This window comes from Puma concolor, chromosome C1 (assembly GCF_028749965.1).
Source record: "Puma concolor isolate L17-30 chromosome C1, mPumCon1.1.hap2, whole genome shotgun sequence".
NCBI classification, from domain to species: domain Eukaryota; kingdom Metazoa; phylum Chordata; class Mammalia; order Carnivora; family Felidae; genus Puma; species Puma concolor.
In genome coordinates this window covers 26,032,172-26,050,216 of record NC_141674.1, presented here as the reverse complement: position 1 = coordinate 26,050,216, position 18,045 = coordinate 26,032,172, and the positions used below count along the sequence as shown (strand labels likewise).

At 43.6% G+C, this 18,045-nt stretch overlaps 1 protein-coding gene across 7 annotated transcripts in view; it reads left to right on the top strand.

Moving 5' to 3' along the window:
- CSMD2 (CUB and Sushi multiple domains 2) overlaps nucleotides 1-18,045 on the top strand; it is a 602,428-nt gene that overhangs the window by 42,974 nt on the left and 541,409 nt on the right. The gene's annotated exons all lie outside the window — the stretch shown is intronic.

Below are 18,045 nucleotides of genomic sequence, written 5' to 3'. Positions count from 1 at the left end.
CCTGCCAGAAATCTTCAGCAACTATATTCTAGAGCCTCTTGTTAGACTTTGCCTCTTTACAGATTCTCCCATTAGAAGGCCCAGTCAGTCCTTTGTTCAGCATTTGCTTTTGATTTTTCTTTTTTTTTTTTTTAACATATTTTATTTTTTGAGAAACAGAGCATGAGTGGTGGAGGGGCAGAGAGAGGGAGACACAGAATATGAGGCAGGATCCAGGCTCTGAGCTGTCAGCACAGAGCCTGCTGTGGGGCTTGAACTCACAAATATGAGATCATGACCTGAGCTGAAGTCGGACACTCAACCGACTGAGCCATGCAGGCACCCCAACTTTTGATATGTCTTAAAGCCACCCAACAGATGGCCCTGGGAATTCCTGCCCCAGTCTCTGGCATGATGACATCATGTTGGTGTGGCCACAAGAGAAAGAAGCTATAATTGCAGGATTTCTGGAGGCCTTAAAGGGTCTCTGGGACTCTCATCCACAGAACTCTGCAGAGCAGCCCTCTGGTAAGCACTTGGAGTGCCTAAGTGCCTCTGGATGGGACTCTCAGCTGGAATGAGGAGGCTACTGAGACAACAGGTGGGTGATTAGGCAGAGGCTGTAGCTGACCAGATTGGAGGATGCCTAGGGTGAGTAAAGGCCACTAAGGCCTGCACTGGGCATCTGGGGAAATGGCCATGGAGATGTCTTCTAAGCAGAAGTATGAGGTCACTGGGGCAGGTTCTGAATTAGATGTTTTCACATGCCCAGCCTCATCATGTTGTTGGCTTGCATGTGTACAGGGGAGGGGCAAGAAAAGATCTGTGATGATTTCCTTTTATAGAGATTCTAAGAGGAAGTACATTTCTCCATTACTTCCTGACACAATTTTTAGATTATCTATCCACCTACTCAGATACATTTTTCTCACAGTTCATTCAAGTTGAGAGAGAGAGAGAGAGAGAGAGAGAGAGAGAGAGAGAGAGAGAGACGGAGGGAGGAAGGGGAAAGGAATAGAGAGGAAGGTTTTCAAAGAATTAATTAAAATAAAATCTCTTCTAGGACAAGGTGTGCCATCTTTGTGCTTCCTTTGGGGTGGGGGAGGTGGGGGGGGGGGACAGAGCTATAATGGAGTCATGTCCAGCCAAGAGGAAAAGCTCCTTAGCTCTGGTCAGCAATTTTACACATCCATGCTACATCTGGCATGTGGCCCACCCACTATCTTTCCTTCTTCTTCCCTCCCTTCCTTCCTGCTATCCCTCCCTCCCTCCCTCCCTTCCTCTGTCCCTCCCTCTCTCTGTGTCTCTCTTCCTCCCTCCCTTTCATCCCAGTGCATATAGAAGTATATAGAAAATATATAGAAGTATATAGAACATATACTTTCAGGTCTTAGTCTCAGGAGTCAGACAAACCTGTGTTGAACCTCAGCTTTGCTGTCTATTATTATATGTGTGAACTTGGGCAAGTTATTTAGCCTAAAGCTTTGTTTAACAGGGTAAACAATAATGCCAACCTCTTTGGGATGTTTTGAGGTTTGAAAGAAATCATGTGAGGAGGATGCTTAGTGCTGTGTGGGGCACAAAGTCAGTGCTGGATAAATGATGGCTGGAATTCCTTTATCCTTGTGCTTACTGACATTTGATTCCTTTGATAGCCCTGTTCTGGGCCCTTAAGGATGTATTGGTGAAAAAGGCAGACAATGTCCTTGGCCCTAAGGAGCCCAGTCTGGTAGGGAGATGGCCATGGAAGAAGCACTCAGGACCCCCCTCCCCGGTTCTAATTCTATTGTGAGCTGAGTCTGTGGGCCCTCCCATCCCAAACTGTTTTCAGACAGAGCCACATGAACTGGGTTGGCTTTCTGGGCCTTTAGGGAATTGGGTCCCCCTGAGCTGTGTATTTGTGAGTGCACTGAATTATAGTTTATTCATTCATTGAACAAATATTTACTGAGTGCCTACCATGCACCAGGTACTCTTCTAGGCACTTAAGATGGAACAATGAATAAAACAGAGACTTTGCTTTTGTGAAATGAGTGGTCTAGCAGGAGGAAACAGACAATAAACAATAAACACACACAAGTAGACTACATAGGGTGCTATAGAGTGATACATGTTATGGGAGAAAGGAAACTGAATAAGTAAGGGAGATTGGAGGTGTTGGGGATGGAGGTGGGGAGTAGTGATTTTATTAAAGGCTGTCAGCGTAGACCTCATTGAGAAGGGAACATTGAGCAAAGACTTAAAGGAAGAGAAGGAGTTTGCCATGTTTTGGGAGAAAGGACTTTGTGAGAAGAGGGAAAAGCAAGTGCAAAGGCCCTGAGGTGAGGGCATGGCCCCTTGTGGGAGGAATAAGCAGGAGGCAGGAATGGCTGGGAAGGGCTGAGCTCTGTGAGAGCAGAGATTATGTCTGTCTGGTGCCTGGCAGGTGGTAGAAGTACAGTGAGTATTGGTTGAATGAATGGATCCTTGCTGGCATCTACGTCTGACCTGAGCTGGGCCAGGCCAGGACTGACCTCATTGCTAATTTGCTTGAACAGAGAAGGCTGATTTAAGCTTTCCTTTTTGATAGAAACAATTTTCAAATCACCAACAGAGCTCATATAAAATTCAAATGTGCAATTGGGGGCATCAAAACACAAAGCTCTTCCCTTAGCATGTAAAAAGAGCAGCAGCACATCTGCTGAAGAGTGGGAAAAACAAAATGAAATTGCAGATGACCTTTGAATGCCTAATTTAAAGAAAAGTCTGTATTGAGCCTTCCCTGCAGCTTCTGTGAATCACTGAGTGAGCCATTTGTATTTCCAGCAGATGTCCAGTCTGAAGGTGCTGGAACAATGAGGAGTCAGGCCCTCTATGGAGGAAGAAGAGGCTGCACCCAACTGCTGGTTACCATATGTCTTGTCATCCTTTTGGCCCTCAGTATGTCTGATTTTGTGTCTTACTCAGTATCTCAGGTCTCCCCACCCCTCATCTCTAGAGAGCTAGTCTCCTACCTGTCCTGTTGAGGACTCTTTGGCTGTTGAGTACTGAGTGCCAGGATCATCTCAGGGACTCACTCCTAAGGAAACACCCCCCATCCCTCACCCCAGGCCTCCTGAGGCAAACCATCTCAGTGTGGTCTCTGGTTCTGTCTGGTGTAGGGCTGGAAGACACTGTCTCAGGCACTCAAGACTCTGGAACTCCAATGCACTCTACCCTCACCTTTGCCTCATTAACCGCCCCCCCTCGTTCTCTTTCTCTTTTTCTTTCTCTTTCTCTTCCCCTGCTTCTTAATCTCACTAACTCCTTATTTCCTTCTCATCTGGTGCAGAAATCCTGGGAGAAATTGGACCTGTATCTCCAGTAGCCTAGGGTCAGGAGAAACAACCACCCCCAAGGACATTGGTAGTTCAGGACCATGGATAGGGCTCTGTGGCTCCAGCAGCACCAACCACCTATTTATTCACTTGGGTCAGCCTACTCTGGCATTTCTGTGAAAGTGGCCTTGGGAGGCCCATTTTAAGGTTTAGGGGCAGGGGCCTATGTGACTAAGAGACTTGACCTTGCTAGTAAGTGGCAAAACAGAGTCAAGAGCCTAGGCTCTGAATCTTTCCACTGCACCATGTTTTTCTCCCCCATTTTTTAAAATTAATTTTCAAATATGAGTCACACAAGGGCAAAGGGCTTGAAGTTGTTTCCCTTAGGGATGAGGCCAGTTCCCCTGTGGATGTGTGTGTTATATAAAACAGCAACCATGCGCTTTTAATGAATAGAGAAACACATGAAAAGCAAAAATTTTAAAAAAAAGGCACCGATGACAACTGGACATATTAATCTATTTATTCAATAAATATTAGCTGAATGTCTATGAAATGACAAACCCCATGTTGGGGATTTAATAGTGAATCAGATGTGGTCCTTGCCATCATGAGGTGATTAGGCAAGTGGGAGAGACAAAGGCATAAACTTGGCTTCACATATTTTTGATAATTTACTTGTTTCCCAGGTTACATTCTTTCTTCTTTTTGGAAGTACAGTGTGTACAGAATTCCTCATGTAGACTCCCTTCTGATGCTTCACTGTAGTGGGATCAGCCTTAAAAAAAAGGCAATGGGGCAGAAACCCAGGAGTTCCAGCTGAGGTGATGGACACTTGAGTAAAGGCCTTCCCAAGGCAATGTTCTTTGCCTATAAGCATGATGTAGAAAGAGATGTATCTTATCACATTGGCCAACATAAGCATCTAGCCATGCCTCTCACCCCCCAATCCATCCATCCATCCATCCATCCATCCATCCATCCATGGAGAAGTGGTTAAGATGGCAGAATTTGGTACCAGAATGCTTGGGGTTGAATCCTGCGTCTACCATTTATCAGCTGTCTGACTTTGGTCAGGTTACTTAACCTTCCTGGGCCTCAGTTTTATTTCCTGTAAAATGGGAATCATAATAGTACCTATCCAATACAGTTGCAAGGATGGAAAGAGCTTGTTAGCTGTAAAGTGCATGAGAAAGCTCTTCATACAGGAGAAATGTTTAATAATCTGTTATTATTAGACTAAACTCCATGAGGCCAGGGATAGTGCTGGAACACAGTGGGTGCTCAATACTATTTTTTTAAATGAGTCACTGAGTGAATTGAGCATTTTCTAAGACCTGAATTTTTATGTGTCAGCCCCTGTGCTCAATCCCCTGAGTCAAAGTCACAGCTCAGATGTCTTCTCAGCTGAGGAGAACTCAATGCTAGCTCCCTGTGTTTTCTATAAAGACCTGGCCAGGGGCAGGTCCAACCTGGCAGAAGGCATCTGTCCCCAGATATACCTGGTCCCTCGTCTCCGTGCTGATCCAGGGATATGGTACAACCTGATGAATGAGAAGCTCTGCCATCAGCAATGCAGAGATCCTTTTGCTGGTCCAGGATTCCCTGTCAACATAATAAACAACCCCTGGCTGGTGTTGGCTCAAAATGATGACAAATGAGCTGCCTGTGTATCGCCAGGCAGGGAAAATCATATTTGGAACACAGTGGTGGCTTCTGTGTTAAGCATGTCCAGGAGAATCAGAGAGCCTGGAGGTAGAATTAAGAAGCTGAGCGGCATGGGATTACTTCCCCAGAGCAATTGGATGTGGTACAGGGACAAGCTTGCTGCCTCACCCCATCTGCTGTGCATTGTTTCATACCTTTTCTGGATGCATCCCCAGCTTGAGAGGAGGGAGACCCTGTTTTGTTTTTATGTCCCTGAGGCACAGCAACTGCACTAAGCTCTTTTCAATAAATCCTAGGCTCTGCCCCAGTGCTGGGTGCAGCGTGGAAACAGGACTATAGCTTTGGAAGTGTGTCCCCAGATGGTGTGCGGAGTCCTCGCAGCCTGGCAGAGAGAGGCACTTGAGCTTTGCTTTCGCACAGACCTGGGTTTGAATCCCAGCTCTTCCACTTCTACCTGTTTGACCTTGAATGTGTTTAAACCTTGAGGAGCTTCAGTTTCTTCATGTGTAGACTGGTGGGGTGGGACGTAATAGTCATTTCAAAGGGTCATTGCAAATGTTGGGGAGATAATGTTGGTGAGGCATGTGAATGAACATTGGTTTCCTTCTCAGACCTGCACAAAAGCACTAGTCTCTCTGGGTTCGTTTGTATGTGTTCTCCGCTCTTCCCCTGGGATCCCATAATGAGGTGTCCCTGAACCACTTGTTCAGTGGAGAGTTAGGAAGATGGGCCAAGTGTGTCTGTCTCTGTATCCCACTGTGAACTCCTTGAGGGCATGGAGCACTTTATACAAAATCCATCCTTCCCATCCCCTCACCCCCATACACAGGTGGCCTGCAACTAAGTAACCCTCCCCAGATTTGCTGAATGAAAGATTGAATTTGCTTGGATCTCTGGGGTTCTTGATAGAATCTAGGGGCTTCCTAACTGGGATGATGAAAATTGCATCTTTATTTTCACTAATTTCCTGTTGAGCCTTGGCATTTCTACCAATGATGAATATAAGCAACAGAGCAGAGCAGTGTTAGCAGTATTTATGAATTTGTCACTGATGAAATCACAGGTATTTTCATTACCTGAAAATACAGTTGTTGCAACCATCCAGAAATAGCGTTTATGGTTTGAACTGCAGTATTTATCAGGCCCACTGCTAGATCTTATTAATATTGCATTAATAGGGGAGTACCTATATGACCAGATGACAAATTTTCAAAATAATTTGAAAACTGCATTTCAATATAATCGGTTTCCTTTGCAATTCTATATATTTTGGTTTATTTTAAACATCTATTTCATTAAAAACATTTATTTTATTTAAAATCATAATTTGTGGGGTGTCTGGGTGGCTCAGTAGGTTAAGCGTCCGACTTCAACTCAGGTCATGACCTCGAGGTTTGTGAGTTCGAGCCCCATGTCGGGCTCTGTGCTGACAGCTTGGAGTCTGGAGCCTGCTTTGGATTCTGTGTCTCCCTCTCTCTCTGCCCCTGCCCTGCTCATGCTCTGTCTCTCTCTTTCAAAAATAAATAAACATTAAAAAAATTTAAAAAAAATGAAAACATCATTTGTGAAGACTTCATCAAGCTGCCAAAGAGGGTCATGCCACAACAAAGGTGAAGAGCCTCTGGTGTAGGTCTGTGAATCCTTTGAAGTGAATGAAAAAGATGGAGGGTTAGCCTCCTGTGTATATTATTCTAGAGAGTATTTGTAGCTTTCATTAGGAACTCCAAAATGGCAAAGAATGCGATCAGTGGCTCTCTACTAGGGGAGATTTTTCCCACCTATGGGACATTTGGCAATGTCTAGAGATATTTAGGGTTGTTACAACGGGGAGGTGCTACTTGGCAAGGCCAAGTGGGTAAGGCCAAGGATCCTGCTAAAAATGCTAGATGCAGAGTACAGCCTCCACAACAAAGAATTATTCTGCCCCAAATGCCAGCAATGCCGGGGCTGAGAAACCCGGGACTAGACTATCACACATATCGCAGAGAAATGGACATTTCTCTGATTAAGATCTCTAGGAAGAAAAAAAAATCAATGCACAACTTCGTCAGAAACACCTGTGATAATTCCCTCGTCCAACCCTAATGCACATTTGCAATGTCTACCAGGTGTTGGTGCAATGTCTACCAGGATTACAGAGAGAGGCAGGGCCCTGGCGGGGGGGGGGGGGGGGGGCTCTGGGTCTGCACTTCAGTAGGATGTGTGATCTGTTAGGCTCGTGTGCAAGGTCTAGCCATTATGAACATCTCTACTGGGCACTTGGTGTCCAGGCAATGTGCTGGGTTCTGGGGATCAGTTTTAGTGTGGCAGAACATGGTCTCTACCCCATGGAACCCACACTTGTCAGGGAAGACACATATGCCACGTGTGACGGTGGAGATGCAGGGTACTGTGAGGACACATGGCAGTGTGTGTGTTTGGATGTGTGTTGGAGTGCGGACAATTCACCTTAATGCAGTGGTGCATGAGGGTCTCTCGTGTAGGGTGATAAATTTTGACCTGTGACCTAAAAGATCAATAGGAGTTGGCCAGACCAGAAGATGGGGAAAAGATGCTTTAAGGGAATGGCAGGTTTGAAGACTCAAGAGTGAGCAAAGGAGCACGGAGCATTAAAGGAACAAAATGGAGGCTGGCTTAGACTGGAGTGCTATTTAAGGGAAAGAGTTGCAAAAAGTGAAGTGTGGGAGAGGGGCGGGGTCTGGCTCATGCAGGGGAGGGGTGTCTTGTGCACTGTATGTAAGGTTAAGGGCTTTATCCAGAGGAGCCATTGAAGGAGTTTAAGCGAGAGTAGCAGACCATTTTTGTTTTGTTGAAAGACACAAACTGGGAGAGAGGAGAGAAGAGACCTGGAATTTGGCCAATGGCTGTTGCGGGGAGGGAGGGAGAGTGAGAGGGAGGCAGAGAGGGTTGGAGGGAGGGAAAAAGGGAAAGAGAAAGGAAGAGGGGAAAAGACTGATGGAAGGAGGGAGAGAGGGAGGGAGAAACCTCCCAGGAAACTAGGAAAGGCTCCTCAGAGGAGGTAGTATGTGAACTGAATTTGGAACAGTGAGTAAGTTTTGCTAGGTGTACAAGGAAGGGGAAGGGCATTCCAGGCCAAGCATTGTGAAGGCCTCAAAGGGCCTGGGGTGTTTGCGGATGATGAACTATTTGGTGTGACCAAAGCTCGTGTGTAGAGGAGAGGGGCTAAGATGAGGCTCAGTGCCAGCATCTCCACAACCATTGTCTCTACCCTGCTCCTGAAGGGTGATTGCAGAGGGCCAAAGATACTGTTTGACCCCTGCTCCTGCCATCTGTTCAGACAAGGTGCCCCTGCCAGAGGGCACGTAGACAACTGGGCCAGAGTCCAACTGGAGACTTGAGGAGCACAGTTGGCTCTCTGTGTGGCAGGCGAGACAACTTCAGTGGACATAATGATTTGCCCCACATCTGCAGCTCTCCTCTGAGTTTCCTCTTAGGACGGTTTCATTAATTACATGGCTTCGACAAATCCATATCTCAGCCCAGTGTGCACTCCCAAATTCTAGTCTACAGCCCTAATTGCCTTCTGGCCATCTCCGACTGGATGTCCCACTGGCTTCTCCAACTAAATTTGTCCAAAATTGACCTTATCAGTCAATAAATATTTGCAGAATTGAATTGAATTTTCCTGCCAAACTTCTCAAAAGAGTTATCTCCTAAAAATTATCATTATTTGTAGACAACATGATTGTGTACCTAAAACACCCAAGGGACCCAACTGGGAAATCTTTAGAATTAATAAGAGTTCAGAAACCCAGTTGGATGCAAGATGAATATATAAAAATCAATAGGTTTTCTGTATATCAGTAATAACCAGCTAGAAAAATAAAATAATGGGAAAAGATGTTATTCACTATAGCAACAAAAAGTGCATAAAATGTCTGGGAACAACCTTAACAAGATGTGACTGGGACCTATATAAAGAAAAGTACAAATCTTTACTGAAAGATTAGCTGGTTTTTATTGATCACTTATAGTGTGTTGGGTACCGTCTGAGCATTTAGCAATTTAGCAGGTATTATCACATTAATCTATAAAACCATCCTGGAAGTGAGTGTTAATTTTAAAGATGTCAAAACTAAAGCTTAAAGCGTTTACATAAAGTGTCCATCAAGTATTATGTGGCAAAAACTGAAATTTGCACCCAAGGTTTTTGCATCCAAACCCACACTTTTGACCTTTTCCTAAGCCATCTCCCCAATAAGCCACAAATAAATACACAGACAAATGAAGTTGGAAGGTGTTGTCTGCGTATTTCACAAAGATTAATTCATTTCACTCCTCCATTCATTCCCACAGTATGTACTGAGTGTCCACAATGGGCAAGTACTGAACTAAGTGGTAGACACAAAAATATGAATGAACTCTCAAGGAATCTACTGATGGCGAAGCCACATAATTACATGTCATTATGTCACCATTGGTGAAGGCAAGGATATTCATAATGAGTGACTAGCAAGTAGAGGAAAAATACATGCCATTGTCTTGCGGGTTCCAAGATGGCTTTTTGGAGGAGGGAAGGAGTCTTAAAGAACCTGTAGTCAGCTAGGTGAAGGGACTGGAGAGAGAGCATCCCAAGCACAGAGAGTTGGGTGGGCAATTAATATTTATGAATTCATTCATTCAACCAAGAACACTTCTATAAGCATCTGCTATGTGCCAGGTATAGGTCTGGGAGCTGGAGCTAGAGCGGAGAACAAAATAGCACCTCTGCTCTCATGGAGATGGCATTCTAATGGGAAAGGGTAGGAAATAAACAGGAAACTATATGGCAGTGGGTGCTAAATGCTATGGAGAAAAACAAAGCAGGAACCTAGAGCATCTGTTTTGAAAGTAGGGAAGCCTGGATTATATGTTGGGTGGTCTCTGAGGAGGTGATATTGGACTCCAGAGCTGAAGGAAGCCAGGGAGTGGGTCACCTGGCTACTGGAGGAAGACATTTCTGGACTCAAGGGTTCCAAGGTGGGTGTGTGATGGGCTTAAGGAAAGGATAGCCTGGAGGCTGCATGGCTGATTATGGGAATGAGGCAGTGGGATGTCCATTCGGGTAAGGCTTTGAATGGCAAGGGCTATAGCTTTTATGTTGAGGGAAATGAGAAGCCAACCAGTCTTACTAGAGAGGTCTTCCTGAGAAACATTAACAAGAAAAAGACAGGTAAATGTTGCTGCTTGCAAACTTAACATTTTAATCTACATGAAAAACCTAAACAAAATCCAAAGCACACAGCCAGGTAGAAAACAATATTTGCAACAAAAAGAACAAAAGAGTAAAATCTGGATCCTCTAAAGAGTTAGTACAAATTGATAAGAAAATAGTAAGAACTTACAGAAGATCTAAGTACATAAAATTTAGAAAGCTCTGTAGGTCAAACATCCTCAAATTAAAAGGCCAAAACGGCCACAAATGTATATGTAGTATGTGTGATGTGTAGAGGATACAAATATGTAAATCAGTAAGAAAAAATAAACACCACAGTGGAAGATGAGCCAACGATTTCTCCAGATAGTTCCCAAATAGAGGATTTAGAATTATTAGGGAAAGTTGAAAAAAATGTTGAATCTGAGTTATAAAGAGATGCTAAATAAAGCAACATAGTTGTTTTCTTGGGTTTTTTTTTTTTTTTTTTTTTTTTTTGCACTATCAAGTAGGGAAAAACTTTTCAATAAGATGATACATAGTGTGAGTGAAGATGGCTTGAAGTAGGCATTCGTAGGCATGGCGGTTGAGGACAGAAGTGGAGTATGTTTTCTAAAAAGTACTTGGGCGATCCAGAGCCAGAGCATCACAAATGGTCATACCCTTTGACCCAGTAACCTGCACTCGTGGAAGTATGTCACAGGGAAATCATCCAAAAACAAATGCATGAAGAACAACCCAAAGTGTTTAATTCTCAGGATTTCCTTGGGGTCTGAAATGGGTCTCAGCTGTGTCTGGAAGCCACATTGACTGGAGAGAGACATGGGTGAACGAAGGCAACCCATCCTGGGTACAGAGAAAAAGATGCAAAGGGCCCTCAGGTTACAATCCGTAGCAGCATTCTCTTCTGGTCACTAGAAGTGAAGAAGAAAGAATATAAAAACACTCATTTGAAAAGATACGAGTACCCCTATGTTCACTGCAGCATTATTTATAACAACCGAGCTATGGAAGCAATCCAAGCGTCCATGGATAGGTGAATGGATAAAGAAGATGTGGTACATATAGACATGGAATATTACCCAGCCACAAGAAAGAATGGCATCTTGACATTTGCAACACATGGTGGAGCTAGAAGTTATAATGCTAAGTGGAGTAAGTCAGTCAGAGAAAGACAAATATCATATGATCTCACACATATGTGGAATTTAAGAAACAAACAAAAAAAGAGACAAAAAGTACAGATTCTTTTTTTTTTTTTAATGTTTATTTATTTTTGAGATGGTGCGAGAGACAGAGTGCAAGAGGCGGAGGGGCAGACAGAGGGAGACACAGAATCCAAAGTAGGCTCCGGGCTCTGAGCTGTGAGCGCAGAGCCTGACGTGGGGCTCAAACTCATGACCTGTGAGATCATGACCTGAGGTGAAGTCAGACGCTTAACTGACTGAGCCACCCAGGCGCCCCAAAAAGAACAGATTCTTAAATGTAGAGAACAAACTTGACTGTTAGCAGAGGGAGGTGGGGGATGGGTGAAATAGGTGATGGGAATCAAGGAGGGCACTTATCATGATGAGTTCTGAGTAATGTATAGAATTGTCGAATCACTATATTGTATGCCTGAAACTAATAGAACACTGTATGTTTGCTATACCGGAATTAAAATAGTAATTTGTTTTTGGTGGGGGAGAGGGGAAAGTGGGTGATGGGCATTGAACAGGGCACCTGTTGGGATGAGCACTGGGTGTTGTATGGAAACCAATTTAACAATAAATTACATATAAAAATAAAAAATAAAAAAATAAAAATAATTCTTTTAAAAAAGGTAAAGAACAGGTAACCATTTTCTTAGTAAAAATTCAGCATTTTATTTTGTTTAATTTTTTAAAAATGTTTTTATTTTATTTTTGAGAGAGAGAGAGAGAGAGAGAGAGAGAGAGACAGAGCATGAGTGAGGGAGGGGCAGAGAGAGAAGGAGATACAGAATCCAAAGCAGGTTTCAGGCTCTGAGCTGCCAGCACAGAGCCCAACGCAGGGCTCGAACCCACGAACCGTGAAATCATGACCTGAGCTGAAGTTGGACGCCCAAACAACTGAGCCACACAGGCGCCCCAGAAATTCAGCATTTTGTAGGCTTGAAAGGATGTTGGACCCTTTTGGCATGCACTCCCCACTCTATCAGCATTTCAATCCGGAGTGGCTGCTCTCTGGGTTACAGCTTTCTCAATTCACTAATGAACATCTGATTTCAGGGAGACTTCCTAATGAGTCAGGCTTCTAGCACTATCTGTCTCCGACAATGCCTGCCACAGAGGTCAGCCAGCCTAATGTGGACAATACCACCACCCCCAACCTCAAAACCAAAGCTGGATGCGGTTACCGCATAAGTGAACATTTGTTCTGGGACTCTGGCCATGGAAAGGCATTTTCCACTGCACTGACCAGCATTCATTCTGTCATCAGACCTTACTAAGTGTCCAGGTCTTATTTATAACAGAAAAAAAAAATCCAGAAACAATTTAAATGTCTGACACTGGGAGAATGGTTGAGTAAATTCTAGTTTAACCATAGACTGGAATGTTGTGCGTCCATTTAAAATGCTGTTTATGAACAGATTGAATATCTTGGGGGAAAAGCTCATGTTATAATGTTTACTGAATTGTTGCACAAGAAAACCAAGAAATGACCTGAATGGCCATCAAGAGGGGAGTGGTTGAATAAATTGAGGTACATCCATGCTGTGGAATATTACACCTTTATATAAAAAATAAGTTAGATATGTATCTACTGGCCTGGAAGATGTCCCTGACGTATTGTTAAGTGAGAAAGCACGTTGCAGAGAAATGAGCTAAACCAGAATCTCTTTTTAAACAAAATAATAAAAATTCTCCTGGAACGTATCCATTTGTTTGCACAAGAGTGGAGAAGGTTGGAGAGGGACATATACCTGCCTGGTCGCTTTGGATTGGGTGGAAGGGAGAGAGATAGGAGATCAATTTTTCTTTATATGTCTTTGTTCTGCATATATGGGTATCTGTGTATATTACAAATGCACCTTGCCTTTTGTAATTTGAGACAAGAATAATTTACTGAAAAAAGAGCATACAAAATTATATACACAGTATTAGCTCCACAATGTGAAATATGTATGGAAAAATCTAGAAAAAATGAAAATATTCAACAGCGGTTGTCTCTGGGAGGAAAGTGAGGTTATAATGCTTTCCCTTTTTTATCCTTGCCTATATTTCCCAAATTTTCTTCAATGAGCAAAATGTATAAATTATTGTTTAAAATATAATGGCTCCCACCTTCTCACTAGTCCATCTTGCCTTTACTTGCTACATTCTGGCCTCGGTCCACCTTGACTCCTGCCTCCTGCCTTTGCTGAAATTTATGTATCTATTCAGCACATCCTTACTGAATTCTAGGCAGTGGGGATACGGCAGGAACTAGGACAAAGCTCCCACTCTCTGCGATCTACTTCCGGAGGGACCATTCAGATATCAAACTGAGTGACCTTGCCCAAGACCGTCATCTGAGCCTGGTCTGTGGTGCTCAACACACTGAGTTACCTTTTCCTGTGTGGAACTGCCCTCTGGTTCTCTTCCTGCCATTCTTCCTGCCCCCTACTGTATCACCTTTCTTGGCCCTGTGTGTGGAAAGGGGCTCTGTTCTGAGCCCATTCACTTCTTTCTCCATAGCAGGAGTACTGTTTATACCCGGATCCTGAATCAGAAATGGTAGATCTGTGCAGGTCTGAGCCCAGGCAGCAGCCCAGGATGCTGGGGATGATGGTAAATGTTGGTATCAGTGGTTGTCCAGGACATGGATGAGAGTGGCCTTTAAGGTGTGGTATCTGTAGGGTCTATACTCCAGATGTACTCTGTGCAGCCCCCACGTGGGTGTATTTGCTTATGTCTGGTCTAGGATCTGGGCCTCATGGTCCATCACAGGGTCTAATCTAGAGGAACTAACAAACGAATGAATGAATGAGTGAATGACATAATTCAATGACATCACCAGGTTTTAGACACATGAGTAGATCTGGTGCCTGTACCAGTGAGGGGGAGTTCAGGGGAGTGGACTAGGGGCTCCTTTGAAGCTTTATTTCATTATTATTGTGGCTGAATATTTTTCTGGTTTCTGGGCCACTTATGTCTTATTTTGTAACCTAATTTGTTCAAGACCTTGTCCAATTTTTCAATTATAATGCTTGTTGTTTTCCTATTGATTTGCAATAGTTCTTTGTATATTAAGGCTATTACTTTTGTGCCGAACATTTTTGTATCCCTTTCTCTTTTGTTTCTGTTTTTGACATACATATACGTTTTGCATAAAACTATCAAGCTGGTAGTATTTTCCACAGCTTTTCTGTTCGGAAAATCAGTGAGATAGTTATTTGCCTATGTTTTTTTTTTCTCTAATTATTTTTTGGCTTGATTTTGTTTTAGCTTCTCTTTTCTCCATCTGAAATTTGTTTTAGTAGATGGTGTGAGTTGAGGAGGTAGCAGTTCTTTTCCCAGTTAAGTCGGTGACCATGCAAAATGTTTTTCTTTTCTCAATGATTTTTTAATGTTGTCCTATAGGTATTTCAGTTTTTATGTGTATTTCTGCTGTTTCTGCAATACTATTTCCTGTTCTGCCTCTCCCCTCTTAGACCACTGCCCCACTATTTTCAGAAGCATCATCTGGTAATTCTGGTTAGTATCTTGCCAAAGGAAAATAGTGCATTCACTGCCTTTTCAAAAAATATGCACTGTCTGTGGCCATCTATTTTTCTAGTTAAACTTAGCTATCATTTTACCAAATTTAAAACAGGTCATTGGGCTTTTGGTCAGAATTGCATTAAACTTGTAAATTAACTTTTCAATAACTTTTCAAAAGGTTAATATTCTAAATTAACCTTTCAATAGTTAGTCTTTCCGCTCAAGATGACGTTATGTCTCTTCAATTATTCAATTTTTTTTAATCCCTTTCTAAAAGTTATTTTCAGACAGTGCCTGCACATTTCTTACCAAGTTTATTTCTATGTAGTATATGCATTTTGTAGTTATCATAAAGAAGAACATTTTTCTTTATATTTTTATCTGCCACTGGCATATGGAAATGGTATTGATTTTGTAAACTTACTTTGCATTTGACTTCTTTGCTGAGTTTTTTTATTAGTTCTAAAAGCTTTATAATTGATTTTTTTGTTTTCGAGTATACTAAAATATCATTTGCAAACCATGTTTTTTTCTTGCTCCTTTCTGTGTGTGTGTGTGTGTGTGTGTGTGTGTGTGTGTGTGTGTGTGTGTGTATCACATGAGTTAGCTCTCTTCCAATAAGCCATGAAACCTCACAGGTGAGAGTAGCATTTCTGTCTCATTCCTGATCTTAATCAGGTGTTTCACCATAAGTTTGAATGTAGGTTACTGTTCTAAAATGGATGCTCTATCATGATAAGGAAATCTTTTTTTTCCTAGTTCCAAGTGCTTATTTTAATCAGGGTTACATGTCTGATTTTATTAAATGCCCATTTAGCATTTATTCAGAAGACTTTAGCTTTTTTTTTTTCTCTTTTTTAATGGGATACTTTGTGTTAAGAGATTTCTCTCAATATTAAAGTCATTTCAGAGATTAACTGTCCTTTGTCAGTTAATCCCTAAAGTGGGCTTTAAAAAAATTAGCGTTGAGTCCATTTATCAGCATCACAGTTAAGGAGGTGGGTCTCAAGTGGCTGCTCCTGTGTGAATCCCATCTGTGAGTAATCATGTGGTTTGGGCTCCATTCCTAAGTATGTCTTTGCCTTAGTTTCTCATTTGTTCACTGGAGGTAATATTAATAGTATTCACCTTATAGGGCTGTTGTGAAGCTTAAACAACTCAATATGTGTAAAGTTCTTAGAAGAGTGTCTAACCAAACATTCACTAAATAGAAGACATATATTAAATTATTGGGAATTTACCATGTGTGTGGTACTGAGCTTGGGGTGTGGATTCAGAGACAGGAAAACTCACATATGGTCTGTCTTCTCATTGAGCTTACAGCCTGGCAAGAAGACAGATACTTATGAAATAATCACATGGAAGCATAGAAATTTGCTTCTATGATAAGTGCTATCAAGGAAAGGTTATGGCATCATGAGAACATGTAATAAGGGGATTGAGCTAGTCAAGGAGAGACACTGGACTGAAATCTGAAAGACAAATATGCACAGAAGGTAGGGAAGAGTATTCTAGGAAGAGAGAAGAGCATATACAAAGGTCCTGTGGCTGTGCAGGAAGATAGTATGGCTGGTACAAAGGACTGAGAGAGTGGGGTTTGACTGGACAGCTAGTGGACACTGGGTCTAAGAGGTCACTAAGAGCCAGACCATGCAGTGACCCTCCCAGGTCTACAAGTGATTTTTCCTTATTGAACAGCAACGAGGAGCCACGGAAGGTTTGGTGTAGGTCAGGGGGAAGGGGAAGTAACCAGATCAGATGTCTGTTTTGAGTAAGACGCCCCTGGCTGCGGTGTTGGCAAGGACCAGAGTAAACATGGTTGGCCAGTTAGGAGGTTATCATGCAGTCCAAGGGAGAGACTGGTATGAGTTGGCAGGAGTGAAGGGGACAGGGTGGTAGATGCCTGTGGGGCTGTGATGGAGAGGAAGGGGCCAGAGGAGAGGGAGGGAGGGGGACATCACTAGTCTGAGCATCCCAAAGGAGATGCCGGGGCTGGAGCTCAGAGGGAAGTCTGGCCTGCACTGTGATGTTGTAGGTTGTTAGCAGGCAAATGGGGAGGTCCTCTAGACTAGACACAGAGGAGAGGTCCCAACACGGAGCCTGGAAAGGAGCCAGAGAAAGAGCAGGGGACGGAAAGGAGGAGTGGGTGGTGGCATGGGAGGAAGCCTGGGACCACGCTGCTCCAAGTGTGGTCCCCAACCATCAGCGTCATTGTATCACTGGGGGTCCAGTGAGAGGAACAGCCTCTGGCCCCACCAGGATGCTGTCCATTGGAAGGGTCAGAATTCACATTTCAGCCAGGCTCCCAGGCAGTGTGCATGCACGGTGAAGTCTGAGATGCTCTGGCCCAGCAGGAGTGTTTCCAGAAGGAGGGTGTGCATGACTAACAGCCTTAGAGGCAGCAGAGAGAGAGGTCTGTTAAAGTGAAGACTGGAAAACATCCACTGGACCCATCAGTGACCTTCGCACACCTGTTTGGGTGGATCAATAGGACCTGAAGGCAGAAGTGACAGAGATGGAGAGTGAGTGGGAAGTAAGAAAATGGAGACAGAAAGTATGGACATCTTGTGTTTTCTAGAAATCGGTCAGGGAAGGGGAAGAGAGAGACGGGGCTGGAGGGTGTGTGGTGAGAATTGTTTTCTTAGTGACGGAGTCCTGAGCACACTTAGGATGGGAAGGCTTCATCAGAGAGGAAATGATGGAGCCTGTGTAGCATATGTAAGAGAGGAACACGGATCAGGTTCTGGAGGGTAAAATGGGGATGGGATCTGAAGGGCACAGGGGATGATCATGTTTAGATTGGAGCAGGGGTGGCTCCTCCACAGTGAGAAGGAGGACGGCGTGGGGCAGGTTGGATGGGTTTGGAATCAGGGGGATCAAGGGATTCCCCCTTGTGGCTTTGTGTTCTGTGCAGAGTGGGAGGAGAGGCAGCAGCTCAGAGGAGGGGCTGGGAGAATTGGGAATGGAAAATGGAGAAGGTTGCGAATTATCGTTCTGGCATTTGATGTTCCAGAGGAGAAGCCTGCCTTCTGCCCGGTCCAGTTGCTTTTAGTTTCAACTCTCTGAGCCTCAGTTCCTCGCCTCACAGTCATTCTGATGCTGAAGTACAATGATGTACATTTTATCACCTGCACAGTGCATGACATGTGCAAGCTCATGCTCCATCTGTCATCCATCTTCCCTCCCTCTGCGCCACGCCTGGGGTGGCCTGGGAAGCACTTGGAAAAGCGGGTTAATGTTCCTC